The 21,348-nt window shown below is 46.4% G+C and overlaps 1 pseudogene; it reads right to left on the bottom strand.

Moving 5' to 3' along the window:
• Positions 1-18,458, bottom strand: part of LOC139024189 (lactation elevated protein 1 homolog B-like) — a 54,876-nt pseudogene extending 36,418 nt beyond the window's left edge.
• Positions 18,459-21,348: the final 2,890 nt, after the last annotated feature.

Below are 21,348 nucleotides of genomic sequence, written 5' to 3'. Positions count from 1 at the left end.
TCAATTAGGGCAGGTGGTTTACGTTTCCTCTGATTGAGAGCCATATTAAGGTAGGTGGTTTCACATTGTTGGTTGGAGGTGGTTGTCTTCTGTGTCTGTGTTTGTCGGCCACACGGGACTGTTTCGGTTTGTTTGTCCGTTCGTTCTTTTGTGTAGTCATTTTTCCTGTTCGTGAGTTCTTCGTTGTTTGTAAGTTCGCATGTCCAGGTCTGTCTACTCCATTTTTGTTATTTTGTTAGTTATTCAAGTGAAGTTCGTTTTTCGTTCCTTGTTTAATAAATATCATGTCATATCACAATGCTGCGTTTTGGTCGAATCCCTGCTCCTCCTCTTCGGATGAAGAGGAGGAGGAAATCCGTTACAGAACCACCACCAAACCAGGACCAAGCAGCGTAAGTTCGAGCAGTGGACTACTAAACAAGAATGGACATGGGAGGACGTGTTAAACGGCAAGGGTTGCTACACATTGGAGGAGATCCTGGCTGGAAGGGATCGCCTCCCATGGGAACAGCTGGAGGCAGTGAGGAGACGGAGGCAACCGGAGAGAGGACCGGAGATATGAAGGTACGCGGCTAGCACGGAAGCCCGTGAAGAAACCCCAAAAATGTATTGGTGGGGGGCTAAGAGGTAGTGGGCCGAGGGCAGGTAGGAGCCTGCGCCCACTTCCCAGGCTAACCGTGGAGAGGGGGAGTACGGGCAGACACCGTGTTACGCAGTAGAGCGCACGGTGTCTCCTGTACGTGTTCATAGCCCGGTGCGGGTTATTCCACCTCCCCGCACTGGTAGGGCTAGATTGGGCATTGAGCCAGGTGTCATGAAGCCGGCTCAACGCGTCTGGTCTCCAGTGCGTCTCCTCGGGCCGGCATACATGGCACCGCCTTACGCATGGTGTCCCCGGTTCGCCTACATAGCCCGGTGCGGGTTATTCCACCTCCCCGCCACTGGTCGGGCGACGGGGAGCATTCAACCAGGTAAGGTTGGGCAGGCTCAATGCTCAAGGGAGCCAGTACGCCTCCACGGTCCGGTATTTCCGGCGCCACCTCCCCGCCCAGCCCAGTACCACCAGTGCCTACACCATGCACCAGGCTTCCTGTGCGTCTCCAGAGCCCTGTTCTCCTCCACGCACTTTCCCTGTGGTGCGTGTCTCCAGCCCAGTGCCTCCAGTTCCGGCACCACGCATCAAGCCTCCTGTGCGTCTCAGAGCCCTGTACGCACTGTTCCTTCTCCCCGTACTCGCCCTGATGTGCGTGCCCTCAGCCCGGTACCACCAGTGCCGGTACCCACGCACCAGGCTATAGTACGCCTTGAGAGTCCAGTGTGCCCTGTTGTTGTTCCCCCACTAGCTTGAAGGTGCGTGTCCTTAGCCCGGTGCCTCAGTTCCGGCACCACGTACCAGGCCTACAGTGCGCCTCATCCGGCCAGAGCTGCCCGTCTGCCCAGTGCCACCTGAGCCATCCGTCTGCCCAGTGCCACCTGAGCCATCCGTCTGCCCAGTGCCACCTGAGCCATCCGTTTGCCCAGTGCCACCTGAGCCTCCGTCCTGCCCAGTGCCACCTGAGCCATTCCGTCTGCCCAGCGCCACCTGACGCATCCGTCTGCCCAGCGCCACCTGAGCCATCCGTCTGCCAGCGCCACCTGAGCCATCCGTCTGCCCAGCGCCATCTGAGCCATCCGTCTACCCAGCGCATCTGAGCCATCCGTCTACCAGCGCCATCTGAGCCATCCGTCTGTCCCGAGCCATTAGAGCCGCCCGTCTGTCCCGAGTCGTCAGAAGCCGTTCGTCAGTCAGGAGCCGCTAGAGCCATTCGTCAGTCAGGATCTGCCAGAGCCGCCAACCAGACAGGATCTGCCAGAGCCGCCAACCAGACAGGATCTGCCAGAGCTGCCAACCAGACAGGATCTGGCCAAAAGCCGCCAACCAGACAGGATCTGCAGAGCCGCAACCAGACAGGATCTGCCAGACGCGCCAACCCAGACAGGATCTGCCAGAGCCGTCAGCCAGCCATGAGCAGCCAGAGCCGCCAGCCAGCCATGAAGCGTCCAGAGCCGCTCAGCCAGCCAGGCGCCAGAGCGTCAGCCAGCCATGAGCGTCCAGTAGCCGTCAGCCAGCCATGAGCGTCCAGAGCCGTCAGCCAGCCATGAGCGTCCTGAGCCGTCAGCCAGCCATGAGGCGTCCTGAGCCGTCAGCCAGCCGGTTTGTTTGTCCGTTCGTTCTTTTGTGTAGTCATTTTTCCTGTTCGTGAGTTCTTCGTTGTTTGTAAGTTCGCATGTCCAGGTCTGTCTACTCCGTTTTGTTATTTTGTTAGTTATTCAAGTGAAGTTCGTTTTCGTTCCTTGTTTAATAAATATCATGTCATATCACAATGCTGCGTTTTGGTCGAGTCATTGRCAGCAGAGAACTGGAAGGAAAGGCAGACAAAGTAGGAATTGGCTTTGGGGGTGACCAGTGAAATATACCTGCTGGAGCACGTGCTATGGGTGGGTGCTGCTATGGTGACCAGTGAGCTGAGATAAGGCAGAGCTTACCTAGCAACGACTTATAGATGACCTAGACCAGTCATGATAGATCGGCGGGGCTTTGTGTCGGCAGTAAAAGGGGTCCAGGCCAATTGGCAAAATAGGTATTGTAGCCCAAGGAGTGGCTGATGGATCTCTTCAGCTAGCCGAGAGATGGGCCTAGCACGAGGCTAGTTCCAGGCTAACTGGTGCTTGCTTCAGGACAGAGACGTTAGCCAGGAGTAGCCACTCGGATAGCAGCTTGCTAGCTGTGATTATCCAGGTGAAAAGGTTCAAAGCTTGCGGAAGGAATCCGGAAATGTGTAGATTTGATGGAGAAAAAGCAGTCTGGTATGCTTTTGGTTGAATCTCGCTGGGCAGACTGGCATTAGTTGACCGGGCTAAGGTTAGCTGATGACCGCTAGCAGTGGCTAACTGACTACTAGCTAGTAGCTAGTTAGCTGGCTAGCTTCTGTTGGGTGTTCTGGTTCTAAAGTATAGAAAAAAGCAGATCCATACCACATGTAATCCGTTACTTCCCAACCCTGTTWATAACGCTGCACAATTTTAGTATTGCATTAGGACCAACAGAGAGTGAGGTAATGATAGAATACAGAATGTATGGGAGGTGTTTGACTTGCTCAAAGTCAAGCCTCTGATAGCTGTATATGATAGCTGTATATTAGGAGATAGGAGGTAATATACTAGGATAATAAAAGCTTTTGTGGATGTCCAACATGAATCCGTTGAAATGGACCCTTTTCTTACGTCCATTATCCACATGAGAGTAGAACATATCCACGAGCATGGTCTTTCCTGTCCCTGGAATTCACCTAAAAAAAGAGACAAGAAAGAAACATATGGATCATAAAATATAGCTAACAATATCTGAAGAAAGCATGAAACAACATGGCAATAACACAAGGAGTCAGTAGTCACAGGGTCAGCATCAAACAGAACGTAAGTAAGTGTTATAACCTGTAGATAATGTTTTAACTGGCCGATAATGTGTTATAACTTGCGGATAATGTGTTATAACTTGCAGATAATGTCCGAGAAGCCGGTGTTTGGAAGATATATTGGAACGGGTGTTGTTAGGTCTGAGACGAAGGCTCAGTCTTTTTTTTCTGTATCTATGGACGCGACCCAGTCGTTCAGTCTTTTTGTTCTGAATCTGTTGACACAACCCAGTTGTTCGCTCCAAATGTTCCATTGCCATACTGGCTGGCAACATTCTTGTCCCTTGGTTGCTAGCTAGCCAACTACGGCTAACTTACTGTCACTTTAAACAGTGCAGCCAGAATAACAGCAAAGTAGCTACATTTGAGCTTGTTTAAGCTGTTTTCTAGTGACATTTATTTGGATGCATCCATAACAATGAGCTAATGAGGCAGGATTTCGCCTGGCATAGAAAATGTGCTCTCTCGTCAGGACACTATTGCTCAGAGGAGCTAGCTAAGAACACAGCTAACACAATGACTTCAAATTGAAACTGGAAATACAGTAAACTAGCTGCATTTAATTTAGTTTTACCTGTTTTGTATTGATATTTCTTTGTATATATCCATAAACATGATGCTGATTCATGATTTCGACTGGCTGAAAAAAGCCAAAAAGCATCCCGACTCCCGACACGTTCATTACTATTGGACAGCTGGAGATAGAATTTGAATATTGAAACAATGTGGCAAATGTTGGAGACAGACAGCAATGTTTATACAAATCTCCGCTGTTGAAAAGTAAATGTTAGTCTAAAAGAAATGTGAGATAATGTCTAGATGCTTTTTATAGTGGAGATCAAGTTTATAAATTGCCTGGCTGTAGCTGATGATTGCGCAGTCAAATGGAACAGAGAAAATAGGCATTTTAACATCATAGATTTAGCCAGTGGTAATTTGTGGAATAGACAATGGCTAGAATGCGGCTTTAACCAATCAGCATTCAGGATTAGACCCACCCATTGTATAATGTGTTATAACTTGCAGATAATGTGTAATAATGTATCTTACCAGTATCACCATGGATATAGAACCCTCTGGTGGGGGCTCCTCTTGTGAAAAAAAAGATTTTGAATGAGAAGGGTCAATTCGAGAAAGGGGATCACTGAATATATGAATGAATGAATTATTGTTTAATCAAATTACATTAATAAGTATAGGCCTATGTAACATAGACTATTCATTAACATATCATTGTTTTAATCCATAATGAGTCAGGGCATCAAGCCACTGACTACTAAAGTATGGATTCCAGTTCTCTCGACAACTAGCCTACTGCAGCTGAGCAAGACAAAGGACATCTAATCAACAAAACAAGACAGGTTTTCCATGAAGAAAAGCATCAGCAGAACAATTGGGGGATGTGTCAGACATAACAGGGTTTGGACTGTAGAGAGAGGTTCATATGAGGTCTAGTGGACTTCAACAAACTCACTGGGTTGAACTGGCTAATTGTGATACTATGTTGAAGTGGTGTGACGGTGGCAGTTTTCAGTCATTCCTGAATTGTCAGGATTTTATCTAACAATCACATAGTCATCAGCCCACCATTCATTTGTCACGATGTCCCTGTTTGGTACTAGGTTGTTATGAAAAAATTGATTTTGTTGTCCTCAGTAAACTACCTCATAGATAAATAAAGTTCCTTTTGACCTGAAAATGGTTTTGGAGCGGATTTAATTTAGTCTGCAATTCAGCAGCTACATTAGTCAGTGTCAACTGCCCTTCATGAAGCACCAGACTGTCATATCTCAGGACAATGGTGAAAAAAACATCCCTCCCTCCGTTTCCTCCACCCTCCCATCTCACTTTTCGGTCATCTCCTTCCCTCCTCATCCTGTCCTCTGCTCTCCCTCTCTCTCTCCCCTTTCCCTCCCTCCCTCCTTTCCTCCAAGTCCAGTMCTCCACTGGGGTRAAATGCTGGAAGACAGTGTGTGACTTCTCGCTGACTTCCCAAGCTGCTCTCTGGCACTGCGGGCAGTGTAGGTAATTGTCGACGGTGGCCGCGGCCATGTTGTAATGTTAATTATTAAGGCAGAGTGGAGAAGGACAACGAAGGCCGGCAGCCCTCTGCTCTGAGTTCAGCCACCTATTTTCACCTGGCACGCTCTCATCCTGCACCGGCCCTGGAGTGTAGATTAGCTCACGTGCAAGAGTACACGTCAACACATTAGTGTCGGAGGTTGGGCTCCTAGTTATAGACCCTGTTTTTACATCAATGAGGAATTTTATAATGGTTGGAACAACTGGTAATACTGACCAAGGCCTAGTAGAAAGGACAACCAGTCCAACGAGGGCCAATCTGACTTCAATGGGGATGGATCCTTCATAAAAACACTGTGCCATTGATTGCCACTACAAAAACACGACACATTGGGTCAATACCAAAGGAGAATGGAAATACTAGGATTTAGAACAGCAGCTAACAAACTGTAATTCGCCCGATTGKCATTGTTACGTCACTGGCAGGAAATAACATTTTGGAACTCCCAAAAATGGCTGAATTTACCGAGTAGCTCCGAGTCTGAGAATGAGTTTATTACAGAGAATGAAATAATGTTAGTTAGGGAGCCAATAAACCTACTGAAGCCATTCGTGTTCGAGCCGATCGTTGCCCCAGATCAAACAGTTCGTTCTAGTAGCAGTAACAACATAGACATGCAGCCTGAAACACCTCAGCTAGAGTGTCGGCATGTGTGTTGTAGAGAGATGGTGGCGGTACAGCACAAAATCCCAGCGGATGGGGGCTGTATTACATCCAGTCATAGGTTCCTGTCAGTCTGTCTGGATGGCAATGTATTTATTGGAGGTGTCACTAATCCTCATGAAGGACTTCCTGGTAGAAGAGGTTACTCGACCGGTCAGCACCAATATGCTAGTTAAATAATTGGTAACATTTTGCTAGATTATATATTGTTTAAGGTTAATATCAGTAGTGGGTATACAGATGAAGTCGGAAGATTACATACACCTTAGCCAATTACATTTCAACTCAGTTTTTCACAAATCCTAGTAAAAATTCCCAGTCTTCGGTCAGTTAGGATCACCACTTTACTTTAAGATTGTGAAATGTCAGAATAATAGTAGAGTATTATTTATTTCAGCTTTTATTTCTTTCATCACATTCCCAGTGGGTCAGAAGTTTACATACACTCAATTAGTATTTGGGTGCATTGCCTTTAAATTGTTTAACTTGGGTCAAACGTTGCGGGTAGCCTTCTACAAGCTTCCCACAATAAGTTGGGTGAATTTTGGCTCATTCCTCCTGACAGAGCTGGTGTAACTGAGTCAGGTTTGTAGGCCTCCTTGCTCGCACCTGCCTTTTCAGTTCTGCCAACAAATTTTCTATTGGATTGAGGTCAGGGCTTTGTCATGGCCACTCCAATACCTTAACTTTGTTGTCCTTAAGCCATTTTGCCACAACTTTGGAAGTGTGCTTGGGGACATTGTCCATTGGAATATTCATTTGTGACCAAGCTTTAACTTCTGACTGATGTCTTGAGATGTTGCTTCAATGTATCCACATCATTTTCCTACCTCATGATGCCATCTATTTTGTGAAGTGCACCTTTCCCCCCTGCAGCAAAGCACCCCCACAACATGATGCTTGGTCAGTATGGTCATTATGGTCATTATGGCCAAACAGTTCTATTTTTGTTTCATCAGACCAGAGGACATTTCTCCAAAAAGTACAATCTTTGTCCCCATGTGCAGTTGCAAACCGTAGTCTGGCTTTTTTATGGCGGTTTTGGAGCAGTGGCTTCTTCCTTGCTGAGCAGCCTTTCAGGTTATGTCGACATAGGACTCGTTTTAATGTGGATATAGATAATTTTGTACCTGTTTCCTCCAGAATCTTCACAGGGTCCTTTGCTGTTGTTCTGGGATTGATTTGCACTTTTCGCACCAAAGTACGTTCATCTCTAGGAGACAGAACGCGTCTCCTTCTTGAGTAGTATGATGGCTGGTTTTTATACTTGCATACTATTGTTTGTACAGATGAACGTGGAACCTTGGAAATTGCTCCCAAGAATGAACCAGACTTGGAGGTCTACAATTTTTTTTCTGAGGTCTTGGCTGATTTCTTTAGATTTTCCCATGATGTCAAGCAAAGAGGCACTGAGTTTGAAGGTAGTCCTTGAAATACACCCACTGGTACCCCTCCAACTGACTCAAATGATGTCAATTAGCCTATCAGAAGCTTCTAAAGCCATGCCATCATGTTCTGGAATTTTCCGAGCTGTTTAAAGACACAGTCAACATAGTGTATGTACACTTCTGACCCACTGGAATTGTGATACAGTGAATTATAAGTGAAATAATCTGTCTGTAAACAATTGTTGGAACAATTACTTGTGTCATGCACGAAATAGATGTCCTAACCGACTTGCCAAAACTATAGTTTGTTAACAAGAAATTCGTAGAGCGGTTGAAAAACGAGTTTTAATGACTCCAACCTAAGTGTATGTAAACTTCCGACTTCAACTGTATATAATCGTTATATTACATCATATATCAGTATCCCTATGACGATATTTATCATTAGCTCTGTTTTGCGTGATGGTAATACATTTACCTTTTGGTTAACCAATAATGGGACGTGCTCATTATAAATACATTGTGATTTAGTTTTGGTATCAGAMTAACTTTTGTTATGATTTTGTTTGGAGAGCCTACAGTTTATAACGCGCACTAATCCTGTGTCCCTGTCACTAGAGTAGTGACTTCAACTAGCTTTGGCTGCCATCTATTGGAAAGGAATGGTAACTACACTGGGCAGCTAGTTGGCAAAGTAGTCAAAGTATATTTTAATAACATATGACATTTAGCAGACGTCTTTATCCAAAGCAAACTGGGTACATGGTAGTGGAAACAGATCATAGAAACAGGAATACAATTTTGATATCATAGATTGTCAGTTCTTGCATCTATAACTCTGTCTATGAATTTGAGAGTGCTTACATTCTCCAGCTCCATCCCTCAGCTTTTTACCGAAAGAGGAGTAGGGAGAGACTTTGTCATTGTTTCTACTGCTGATTGCCACTTTAAGAAGTTAAGATGCAGATAAAATACACCAAAATATGTTACAGATACTATATAAATGTCCCATCACTCAACTCAGACAGTTAGTGATTACACAGCATCCAGCGCAGCAAACAATCAATCAATCAAATGTATTTTACAAATGCCCTTTTTACCTCAAAATAATAACGACTGTGGTTATAGAGGGTGCAACAGAACAACACCTCAGGAGCAAAGGTCAGTTGACTTTTCATAGCTGAGCATTCATAGGTTGAGAGAGAGAGTCGAAACAGCAGGACCAGGACAAGGTAGCACATTAGTTGAAACGGGTAAACAAATCAGTGGACAATTCCACTTTGATTCCCTTTATGGATTGGTGTATCTTTGAATTCGCTGTTGAATGGCCTGCTCCTTCTCCATTTTCGGAACACCAKCCCGCTCCCCCAAAGTGATTGATAGTATGTCTTGGCTCGCACTGTGATGATTGTGGCTCTGAGCTCTCAGGTTCATACAGTGAGTTCTGGTCTTCACTGATCTCACTCTCCGTCAGGTCCATCTGTGGCGTTTAGGGGCCGGACTCGGTTGTATGCTGATGGTTGTGAGCGCAATCTAGCTGGGCCCCGAGCTCTTTAGTGATGGTTCCGGTGGACCTCTTCTCCACTGCAGCATAGAAACACTCAGGCACCCAGTGGTTAGTTTGTCATGCTGTACTAACCGTTCTTTCCTGTTGGTAGAAACAAATGAAGGCATCTATTAGGCTGTAGTTATATTCAAGAATCACTGCATATACTGTACTTGAAATGAACAAAAGCCTTAGAAATAACATGGATTTGCATGTACCTCCTCTGCCTCCTGTACAGTCTCCTCCAGGATGAAAACATTTTCAGGGATGAAGATGTCATCCTGAAAACAAACAAACGTTTTGTTAAGACAACTGAACACAAATAAATACATCAGTTCGCATTAACAAGCTACCTGTCTTGTATGCTTTGTCAACACACACACACACAGCAAATACAGGGACATTTATTTTTCAGCAAACATTAGCTATGTCAACTTCAGTCTAGCTGAATGAGGTGGAGCTAACAAAACATTACAAAAACAAATCTGTCAACAAAATGTATTACAGTACTTGACTATCTGAGGTGGATGCTAGCTACAGTAACTACCTAATAACAGGGTGTCACGCCCTGGCCATAGAGAGGGTTTTAGTCTCTATTTTGGTTAGGCCAGGGTGTGATTAGGGTGGGCATTCTATGTGTTATATTTCTATGTTTTGGCCGGGTATGGTTCTCAATCAGGGACAGCTGTCTATCGTTGTCTCTGATTGGGAATCATACTTAGGCAGCATTTTTTCCTTTGGTGTTTGTGGGTAGTTGACTTTGTTAGTGGCACTATAGCCCTAGTAAGCTTCACGGTCGTTTCTTTGTTTCTTGTTTTGTTGGCCACATTCTAAATAAAAGAAAATATACGCTCACAGCGCTGCACCTTTGTCCGGTCATTTCCACCTCGACGACAGCCGTGACACAGGGATACACGGAGAAACTGTGTTGCAATTTTAGTTGCAGTTGAGTTGCTCGCTAATGTTATTTGCTGGGGGGTGTTACACAAAACACTTCCGACGCAATTAGCTAGTTACCTTCAACTAGAGTTGCAACAAAGTTGTCCAGTGTCTAACGCTAGCCTAGTCAACAACAGTCATGACCGGTTATCATTTACTCAGGCTCCAATGCATTGACTCACGTCGCCTCCTCCATTCAGTCGCTTTTGCTTGACTCCAAAGTCAGCGATGTTGATGATGGTCGGTCGGTAACCCCAACACCATAACTATCTACATTTCAAATGGAGGCGCAAGCAGAGGGCCTACTTAGGCCTATGACTCCTTTCCATTTGGAAACTCCCGGTTGCCGAAATCAAAATTGCCCTCATCACAAAGTCTGCCTCTGCGAAGTGCTGTCTGCTGATCCTGCTAGCTCAAGCTGGCACGTCCTTCCTCTTCAGGACATGGAGCCACTTCTTCAAAAGTTGTGGGTTCTTGGGYATCCGATGGTAGCTTACCGTGGGAYTTTTTTGGAGCCAATYCATACAGCCTGGCGCTATACAGTTCATGTTTGCATTACTAGTTCTTGTTGGCATCTTCGTTGTCCACACCTAACCTCACTCTCTTCGATTCATTCTCCGCATGAAAACTCAATACCACAGACAATTTGCCGATTCCTGCCAGTAACGCACTGGCGTCAGTCGTTACTATGGCAATTTAAAATGGTGATGACCATAGCTCCAGTAAACCTTGTCGTCGATCAAAATACTAAATATAGAGATGTTTTTATGTTAATTGCACATGTTTAGTATTAGTGGATTGAATACATCTCTTTGCTTAGATTTACTTCCTAAAGTGTTTCCATTCCCATTTATAAGATGGCGCCGGAGAAGAATGCAGACGTTTTACGTGCCCCAAGCCGATTGTGTTTTTTTGTTCATTTAATTGCGTTGTTTGTAACTTATATTTGTACTTATTTTGTACATAATGTTGCCGCTACCGTCTGTTATGACYGAAAATAACGGACTAGCAAATCCTTTTTTTCCTTTCATGACTCTGACGAGCCCGACGCAGAGGATATACTGCTTCCTCGGGAACAGGCCCCGATCCCCATGATCTGCATGAAGAGGAGGCGGAGAAAGAGGGGCGGCGATCGATATAACCCACTCCCTCCATTCTGCGAGCAAACGTGCATCTTTAGAGAATAAAATTTACGAGTTACGCGGGAGATTAAACTATCAACGGGCCATTAAAACTGTAACATCTTATGCTTCAGGAGTTGTGGCTGAACGACGACAAATATCAACATACAGCTGGCTGGTTATACCATTTACCGGCAGGATAGAACAGCAGCATCTGTAAGACAAGGGGTGGCGGTCTATGTATTTTGTAAACAACAGCTGGTGCACGATATCTAAGGAAGTCTCGAGCTCAACATGGCATTGAGGAGTACAGCACATCAGTCATTGGCTTCATCAATAAGCTCATCGATGACATCATCCACATTGTGACCGTACGTACATACCCCAACCAGAAGTCATGGATTACAGGCAGCATCTGCACTGAGCTAAATGCTAGAGCTGCCGCTTTCAAGGAGCGGGACTCTAACCGGAAGCTTATAAGAATCCCACTATGCCTCCGACGATCCATCAAACAGGCAAAGGGTCGATACAGGACTAAGATCGAATCGTACTACACCGGCTCTGATGCTCGTCGGATGTGGCAGGCTTGCAAACTATTACAGACTATAAAGGGAAGCACAGCCAGAGGCTGCCCAGTGATATGAGCCTACCAGACGAGCTAAACTACTTCTATGCTCGCTTCGAGGCAAATAACACTGACACATGCATGAGAGCACCAGCTGTTCCAGACGACTGTGTGATCACGCTCTCTGCAGCCGATGTGAGTAAGACCTTTAAACATGTCAGCATTTACAAGGCGCAGGGCCAGACGGATTACCAGGACGTGTACTGCGAGCATGTGCTGACCAACTAGCAAGTGTCTTCACTGACATTTTCAACCTCTACCTGTGCGGGTCTGTAATACTACACTGTTTTAAGCAGACCCACATAGTGCCTGTGCCCAAGAACACTAACGTAACTGCCTAAATGACTACCAACCCATAGCACTCACATCTGTAGCCATGAAGTGCTTTGAAAGGCTGGTCATGGCTCACATCAGCACCATCATCCAGAAACCCTAGCCCCACTCTAATTTGCTACCTCCCCAACAAATCCACAGATGACGCAATCTCTATTGCACTCCACACTGCCCTTTCCCACCTGGACAAAAGGAACACCTATGTGAGAATGCTATTCATTGACTACAGCTCAGCGTTCAACACCATAGTACCCTCAAAAGCCATCAATAACTAGAGGTCGTACCCTCAAAAGCCATCAATAAGCTAAGGTCCCTGGGACTAAACATCTCCCTCTGCAACTGGATCCTGGACTTCCTGACAGGCCGCCCCCAGGTGGTAAGGGTAGGTAACAACATATCCACCATGCTGAACCTCAACACATGGGCCTGTGCTCAGTCCCCTCCTGTACTCCCTGTTCAATCRGGACTGCATGGCCAGGCACGACTCCATCACCATCATTAAATTTGCCAATGACACAACAGTGGCAGGCCTGATCACCGACAACGACGAGACATCCTATAGGGAGGAGGTCAGAGTCCTGGCCGTGTGGTGGCAGGACAACAACCTCTCTCTCATTGACGGGGCTGCAGTGGAGCAGGTTGAGAGCTTCAGGTTCCTTGGTGTCCACATCACCAACAAAMTAATATGGTCCAAGCACACCAAGACAGTCGTGAAGAGGGCACGATGAAACCTATTCCCCCTTTAGGAGACTGAAAAGATTTGGCATGGGTCCTCAGATCCTCAAAAGGTTCTAAATCTGCACCATCGAGAGCATCCTGACTGGTTGCATCACTGCCTGGTATGGCAACTGCTCGGCCTCCGACCGCAAGGCACTACAGAGGGTAGTGGGAACGGCACAGTATATCACTGGGGCCAAGCCTCATGTCATCCAGGACCTCTATACCAGGCGGTGTCAGAGGAAGGCCCTAAAAACTGTCAAGCGGTACCGGAGCGCCAAGTCTAGGTCCAAGATGGCTTCTAAACCCAAGCCATAAGAGTCCTGAACATCTAGTCAAATGGCTACCCAGACTAGTTGTAGTGCCACCCCCCTCACCCCCTCTTTACACCACTGCTACTCTCTGTTGTCATCTATGCATAGTCACTTTAATAACTCTACCTACATATACATAATACCTCAACTAATACCAGCATGAGCTGATTCAAACCAGTGTAACTGATATGAAGAACTCTAGTCATAGTGTGTGTGTGTGTGTGTGTGTGTGTGTGTGTGTGTGTGTGTGTGTTGTGTGTGTGTGTTGTGTGTGTGGGTGTGGGTGTGTGTGTGTGTGTGTGTGTGTGTGTGTGGTGTGTGTGTGTGTGTGTGTGTGTGTGTGTTGTGTGTGTGTGTGGTGTGTGTGTGTGTGTGTGTGAGAGAGAGAGAGAGCAGACTGCAAAACAAGGATGAAGATGAGATGGAGTAATGGGAACCCAACACCTAGAATTTTCAGTGCAGAATCAAAAGCAAATAGGGGAAAATGTACTAGACAAAATGCACTAGACAATGCACTAGATCCCTACATTATGAGAGAGGAGAGGGACGGAGAACAGGGTCATCAAAAACATCTCATCCTATCCTGCTCACCATCCCATCCTAAAAAAACACAACTGCATTTCACAAAGACCAAAATGCCACAAACAAAACACACCCAACACACACACATCAAGCTATTTCATGATCGGACAATGGCAATATATAACGGTGTATGACTACGCCTAATAATGGTTGTTGTCACGTGTATAGTCCTTATAGATCATTGAACCAAGGGTAGGTCATTTGATTTCAATCACTTTTTCACCACACTCATTTTGATTTGAACTAAACTTTCCATACATATTTTCCATGATAGAAGTGGTCAGAAATGTAACTTTTTGGACCCGAATGCCAAACATTAGCAGATATCAGTTCACCCATTACGCACCATTTACTTAAATAGGGATGTCCATACTAATTCATTCTATTTCTGTGGTTAGAGTTTCCAAGCCCGTTCAACAAAATATAAATGCAACATGTAACAATTTCAATGATTTTACTTAGTTACAGTTCATATAAGGAATCAGTCAATTGAAATAAATTCGTTAGGCCCAAATCTATGGATTTCACATGACTGGGCAGGGGCACAGCCATGGGTGGGCTAGGAAGGCATAGGCACCCACTTGGGAGCCAGGTCCATCCACTGGGGAGCCAGGCCCAGCCAATCAGAATACGTTTTCCCACAAAAGGGCTGTATTACAGACAGAACTACTCCTCAGTTAAGACGCCGAACTGCAGTCAGGTCAAGACTGGTGAAGACGGTGGGGTTTATTCGATCGCTATGAATTCTCAGAAGGCAGCCAACCTTCGGCCCTCTTTCTCCGCCTCCTCTTCATGCAGATCATGGGGATCGGGCCTGTTCCCGAGGAAGCAGTATATCCTCTGCGTCGGGCTCGTCAGAGTCATAGAAGGAAAAGGATTTGCTAGTCCGTTATTTTCAGTCATAACAGACGGTAGGGCAACATTATGTACAAAATAAGTACAAATATAAGTTACAACAACGCAATTAAATGAACAAAAAAACACAATCGGCTTGGGGAACGTAAAACGTCTGCATTCTTCTCCGGCGCCATCTTAATAATGGGAATGGAACACTTTAGGAAGTAAATCTAAGCAAAGAGATGTATTCAATCCACTAATACTAACATGTGCAATTAACATAAAAACATCTCTATATTTAGTATTTTGATCGACGACAAGGTTTACTGGAGCTATGGTCATCACCATTTTAAATTGCCATAGTAACGACTGACGCCAGTGCGTTACTGGAGGAATCGGCAAATTGTCTGTGGTATTGAGTTTCATGCGGAGAATGAATCGAAGAGAGTGAGGTTAGGTGTGGACAACGAAGATGCCAACAAGAACTAGTATAGCAAACATGAACTGTATAGCGCCAGGCTGTATGAATTGGCTCCAAAAAAATCACGGTAAGCTACCATCGGATACCCAAGAACCCACAACTTAGAGAAGTGGCTCCATGTCTGAAGAGGAAGGAGTGCCAGCTTGAGCTAGCAGGATCAGCAGACAGCACTTCGCAGAGCAGACTTGTGATGAGGGCAATTTTGATTTCGGCAACCGGGAGTTTCACTGGAAAGGAGTCATAGGCTAAGTAGGCCCTCTGCTTGCGCCTCCATTTGAAATGTAGATAGTTATGGTGTTGGGTTACGACCGACCATCATCAACATCTGATTTGGAGTCAAGCAAAAGCGACTGAATGGAGGAGGCGACGTGAGTCAATGCATTGGAGTGAGTAAATGAATACCGGTCATGACTGTTGTTGACTAGGCTAGCGTTAGACACTGGACAACTTGTTGCAACTCTAGTTGAAGGTAACTAGCTTTGCGTCGGAAGTGTTTACATGGCACCAGCCATGTATGTATTTCTGGGATCTTTTATTCAGCTCATGAAACATGGAACATATATATTTCTATGGTTTCATCAACATTCTTTCCAAAGCACATAGGGCCATCATGTTTTGAGGGCAAGGCAAATGTCAGGAACATTATAATCAAGTCACTAATTGTTTCAAGGGCTTCTGAGTGGAGCAGCGGTCTAAGGCACTCCATCTCAGTGCTAGAGGTGTCACTACAGACCCTGATTCGATCCCAGGCTGTATCATGATCGGGAGTCCCATAGGGTGGCCACAATTGGCACGGAATCGTCCGGGTTAGGGGAGGGTTTGGCTGGGKTAGGCCGTCATTGTTTTTAATATTGCTATGCAAAATAGGGCTATATAAGATCTCATGGCCTTGCAATACAATATGGACAACCATTCAACACACAATTATGTATTGCATCAATTTGTTGCATTAGTACATCAGTCAAGTGATCATACCGCCCCTGTGTGATCACCATCCCCTTCCATTTTACTCAGTTTGGGGTCTTTTACTTTCTGACGCTTTGCGTTACCATCTTTTGCCTCCTTCACTTTTGTCCGGGTGGGGTCAGGTAGATGCTGTTGGAATAGCTTTGAAGGGTTTTCTGCAGTTGCCCCAACTGATGTAGAGCATCTCTTTGCTGAGTGTCCTCCTTTAGCGAGCCACAGTGGATGAGACTATCGTAGTGCTGGCTTGGTTCAAGGGGGTCAATGGTGACGCAGATGGATTACCTATGCTTGTTGAGTAGCCAATTTAAAGTTTCAAGGGATAGGAATAGTATACATCGTCCAACGAAATGCTTACTTGGAAGTTTCTTCTCGACAATGCAACAACAATAAGAAATAAGAAATGATAAGATTACGAACATAAAGTAAATGGCTCAGTAGAATAGAATAAACATTTTAGCATAAATATAATTGACTGTACGTTTGTTTATTCCATGTGTAACTTTATGTTATTGTTTGTGTCGCACTGCTATGCTTTATCTTGACCAGGTTGCAGTTTTAAATGAGAACTTGTTCTCAACTAACCTACCTGGTCAAATAAAGGTGAATAAAACATTTGAAATAAATAAAAAATAATACAGGTGGTCAGTTCAGTTAAAGATTTCAGCAGTCTGATGGCTTGTAGATAGAAACTGTCTCTGAGCCTGTTGGTRTCAGACCTCATGCTCTGATACAGTCTGCTTGATGGTAAGGGAGAGAGCAGCTTGTGCCTGGGGTGTGTGGAGTCCTTGACGATGCTGCGTGCCTTCATCAGGCACTGTTTCGAGTAAATGTCCTAGATGGGTGGGTGGGATGCACTGGGACGTTTTCACCACCCGCTGGAGGGCCTTGCSGCGGTGGACAAAGAAATCCCAGGACCAGGCCATGATGCAACCGGTCAGGACGCTCTCAATGGTGCAGCGGTAGTATTTTGAGAATTTCTTCAGCTGCTTTAGGAAGTAGACACTGTTGCGCCCTCTTAAAAATATTAAAAATATTAAAAACTGAAAATTGGTGCGTGCATATGTATTCACTCCCTTTGCTATGAAGCCCCTAAATAAGATCTGGTGCAACCAATTACCTTCAGAAATCACATATTTATTTAAATAAATCCCACCTGTGTGCAATCTAAGTGTCACAGGATCTCACTATATATACACCTGTTATGAAAGGCCCCAGAGTCTGCAACACAACTAAGCAAGGGACAACACCAAGCAAGCGGCACCATGAAGACCAAGGAGCACTCCAAACAGGTCAGGGACAAAGTTGTGGAGAAGTACAGATCATGGTTGAGTTATAAAAAATATCCAAAACATTGAACATCCCATGGAGCACCATTATAAAAAAAATTAAGAATATGGCACCACAACAAACCTGCCATGAGAGGGCCACCTGTCTCGATCGTCTTGAGGATAAARAGTGGACCAAGGCGCAGCWGTAACGAGCATTACCGAAGGTGGCTTCCCTTCCTGTTCGGGTAGCGCTCGGCGGTCGTCGTCGCCGGTCTACTAGCTGCCACCGATCCCTTTTTCCCTTTTCGTTTGGTTGTGTCTAATTGTTTTCACCTGTTCATTGTTTGGTTGTTAGGGGGGTGTTATTTAAGTTCGTTTAGCCCGCTTCTGTTTGTGCGATGAGTGTTCGTTTTTGATGGGTTTTCACTGGCCGTATTATTGCCAGTGTGTACTGTAGTGAAGTGATTTTACGTCATATTTCGACGTTACCAGTTGTATTTTCTGGTTGGACATTAAAGTGTGTTTTTTCCCTGTATCTTTGCTCTCTGCCTGACTCCTTACCATTTTCCTCATCATCGTAACAGCAGCGTGTGAAAAATACATCTCTTTTTTTTGAGACGAGTGAAACACGAAACGAACACTTATAACAAAACTAAAAAAACAACAACGACCCTGAAGCTACAAACGTAAGCGCATACAAAGCAAAACGTTCTACATAGACAATTACCACAAACACATAATCTATGGCTGCTAATAGGCTCCCAATCAGAGACAAATGAAGACAGCTGCTCTGATAGAACCACTCAGGCAACCATAGACATACCTAGACACATTCACTAACCACAACCCCATACACTAAACCCACACCCCCTTTACCATATAACCACCAAGACGAACAAAACACAACATCCCATGTCACACCTGACCTAACTAAAATAATAAGAAAACAAAGAATACTAAGGCCAGGCGTGACAGTACCCCCCCCCAAAGGTGCGGACTCCGGCCGCAAACACAGAAGGAGCCGGGGGCCTTCCTATGGCGCGGCTCGGTGCGGGACGTGACCCCACTCCACATGTCATACAGCTTTGTGTCTTGGAGATCCTGCTGACTGGCTGCCATGCTGGTGCGACTTGTGCTCATGCTGGCTGCGACTCTGGCTGCTCATGGCTGCGTGGCGACTCTGGCTGCTCTGCTGGCTGGCGACTCTGGCTGCTCATGCTGGTGGGACTTGGCTGTCATGGCTGGCTGGCGACTGGCTGCTCATGGCTGGCTGGCGACTCTGGCTTGCTCATGCTGGCTGGCGACTCTGCGGCTCTGGCTGGCTGGCGGCTCTGCGGTCCTGCTGGCTGGGCTCTGGCGGCTCTGACTGGCTGGCGGCGCTGGCGCTCCTGACTGGCTGGCGCTCTGGCGGCTCTCGATGCGACGGCTCTAGCGGCTCGGACAGACGGCGCTCAGACGGCTCGGACAAACGGGCGGCTCTGACGGTCCGGAACAGACGGGCGGCTCTGATGGCTGACAGAGGATGCTCAGACGGCTCGGACAGACGGATGCTCAGACGGCGCTGGCAGACGGATGGCTCAGATGGCGCTGGGCGACGGATGCTCCGATGGCGCTGGCAGACGGATGGCTCAGATGGCTGGGCAGACGATGGCTCAGACGGCGCTGCGTCAGGAGCTCAGACGGCGCTGGGCGACGGCAGTGCAGCGCGTTGGCGATGGCCGACTCTGACCTGCTGAGGCGCACAGTAAGGCTGGTGCGTGGTGCCGAACTGGTGTACCGGACTGGAGACACGCACCTCAAGGCTAGTGGGGGAGAACAGGCACACTGAATTCTCGAGGCGCACTATAGGCGTGTGCGTGGTACCGGAACTGGTGGAACCGGTTGGGAACACTCAGATAGTCGGAGAAGGAACAGGGCATACTGACCCTGGAGACGCACATTAGGCCTAGTGTGTGTCGGAACTGGTGTACCGGGGGACACGCATCTCAGGCTATGCGGGAGAAGGAACAGGCATACTGGACCTGGAGAGCACATTGGGCCTAGTGCGTGGGCCGGAACTGGTGGTACGGCTGGGAACACGCAACTCAGGGCTAGGGGAGCAGCAACAGATGACAGGACTCTGGGACGCACAGGAGCTTGGTGCGTGTGTAGCATGTGGTAATAGCTGGAGACACGCACACAGGGCTAGTGCGTGGAGAGAACAGGGCTCTGGAGACGCCAGGAAGCCTGGTGGTGGTGTAGGACTGGTGGATGGGCGGGGCGGGAGGTGGCCCGGAAAACGACCGTGCAGGCGTACTGGCTCCCTTGAGCACTGAGCCTGCCCAACCTTACCTGTTGTTGCCCGTAGCCCGACGAGTGCGGGGAGTGGAATAAACCCGCACTTGGCTGTGTAGGCGAACCGGGACACATGCGTAGGCTGGTGCATGTATTGCCGCCCGAGAGACGCACTGGGGCCAGATGCGTTGGCCGGTTCATGACATCGCTTCAATACTCATCTAGCCCTGCCAGTGCGGGGATGGAATAACCCGCACCGGCTATGCACACGTACAGGAGACACCGTGCGCTTTACGCAAACACGGTGTCTGCCCGTACTTTCGCGCTCCACGGTAAGCTCGGGAGTTGGTGCAGTCTCTACCTGACTTCGCCACACCCTTGTAGCCCCCCAATAATTTTTGGGGCTGACTCACAGGCTTCCTACCGCGTCGTCGTGCTCTCCATTCGCCGGTATCCCTCCTCGCACTGTTCAGAGAATCCCACGCGGGCTCCGCATTCGCCTGGTCGATCGCCACCTGTCGATTCCTCCACGTAGTATAGTCCAGATCCTGCTCCATTGCCATAAATCCTGTGTATGTTCCTGCTGCGCTGACACGCTGCTTGGTCCTTCTGGGGGTAATTCTGTCTCGATCGTCTGAGGATAAAGAGTGACCAAGGCGCAGCGTGTGAAAAATACATCTCTTATTTGAGACAGAGTAAACATGAAACGAACATTATACAAAAACTAAACAAAACAACAAACGACCGTGAAGCTACAACGTAAGTGCCATACAAAGCTACAAACGTTCTACATAGACAATTACCCACAACACATAATGCCTATGGCTGCCTAAATATGGCTCCCAATCAGAGACAAATAAAAGACAGCTGTCTCTGATTGAGAACACTCAGGCAACCATAGACATACCTAGACCATTCACTAACCACAACCCATACACAAACCCAACACCCTCCTACAAAACCACCCAAGACAAGAAAAAACACAAACATTCCCATTCACCCTGACCTAACTAAAATAATAAAGAACAAAGAATACAAGGCCAGGGCGTGACACCACCACCAAAACTCACGACCAGCAGAGGGCATTAATCAGAGAAGGCACACAAGAATCAAAGATAACCCGAAGGATGCACAACTCCACAGCGGAGATTGTAGATCTGTCATAGGACCACTTTAAGCTGTACACTCCACAGAGTGGGCTTTACGGAAGAGTGGCCAAATAGTCATTGCTTAACCTCTAATTCCTCCAACCCGGATCCGGGAGCACCCCCCACAGTAAAAAAGCTGACTAGCATAGCCTAGCATAGCGTCACAAGTAAATACTAGCATCTAAATATCATTAAATCACAAGTCCAAACACCAGATGAAAGATACACACTTGTAATCAGCCATCATTTCTGATTTTAAAATGTTTACAGGAAACACAATTTTAAATTAAGCTAACCACGTTAGCAAAGACACCACTTTTTTACTCCACCATTTTTACTCCATCAGTAGCCATCACTAATCGACAAATAAAGATATAAATAGCCACTAACCAAGAAACAACTTCATAGATGAGTCTGATAACATATTATTGTATAGCATATGTTTTTTTAGAAAAATGTGCATATTTCAGGTATAAATCACAGTTACATTGCACTGCATCTGAAATAGTGCGAAGCTGCCAGAATAATTACAGGACCAACGTCAAATACCTAATTACTCATCTTAAAACATTTCTTGAAAAATACACAGCGTACAGCAAATGAAGCCC

Source organism: Salvelinus sp. IW2-2015, unplaced genomic scaffold, assembly GCF_002910315.2.
Source record: "Salvelinus sp. IW2-2015 unplaced genomic scaffold, ASM291031v2 Un_scaffold1157, whole genome shotgun sequence".
Taxonomy (NCBI): Eukaryota; Metazoa; Chordata; class Actinopteri; order Salmoniformes; family Salmonidae; genus Salvelinus; species Salvelinus sp. IW2-2015.
Note: the sequence above shows the minus strand (reverse complement) of the source record. Positions and strands in the feature narration are given on the sequence as shown.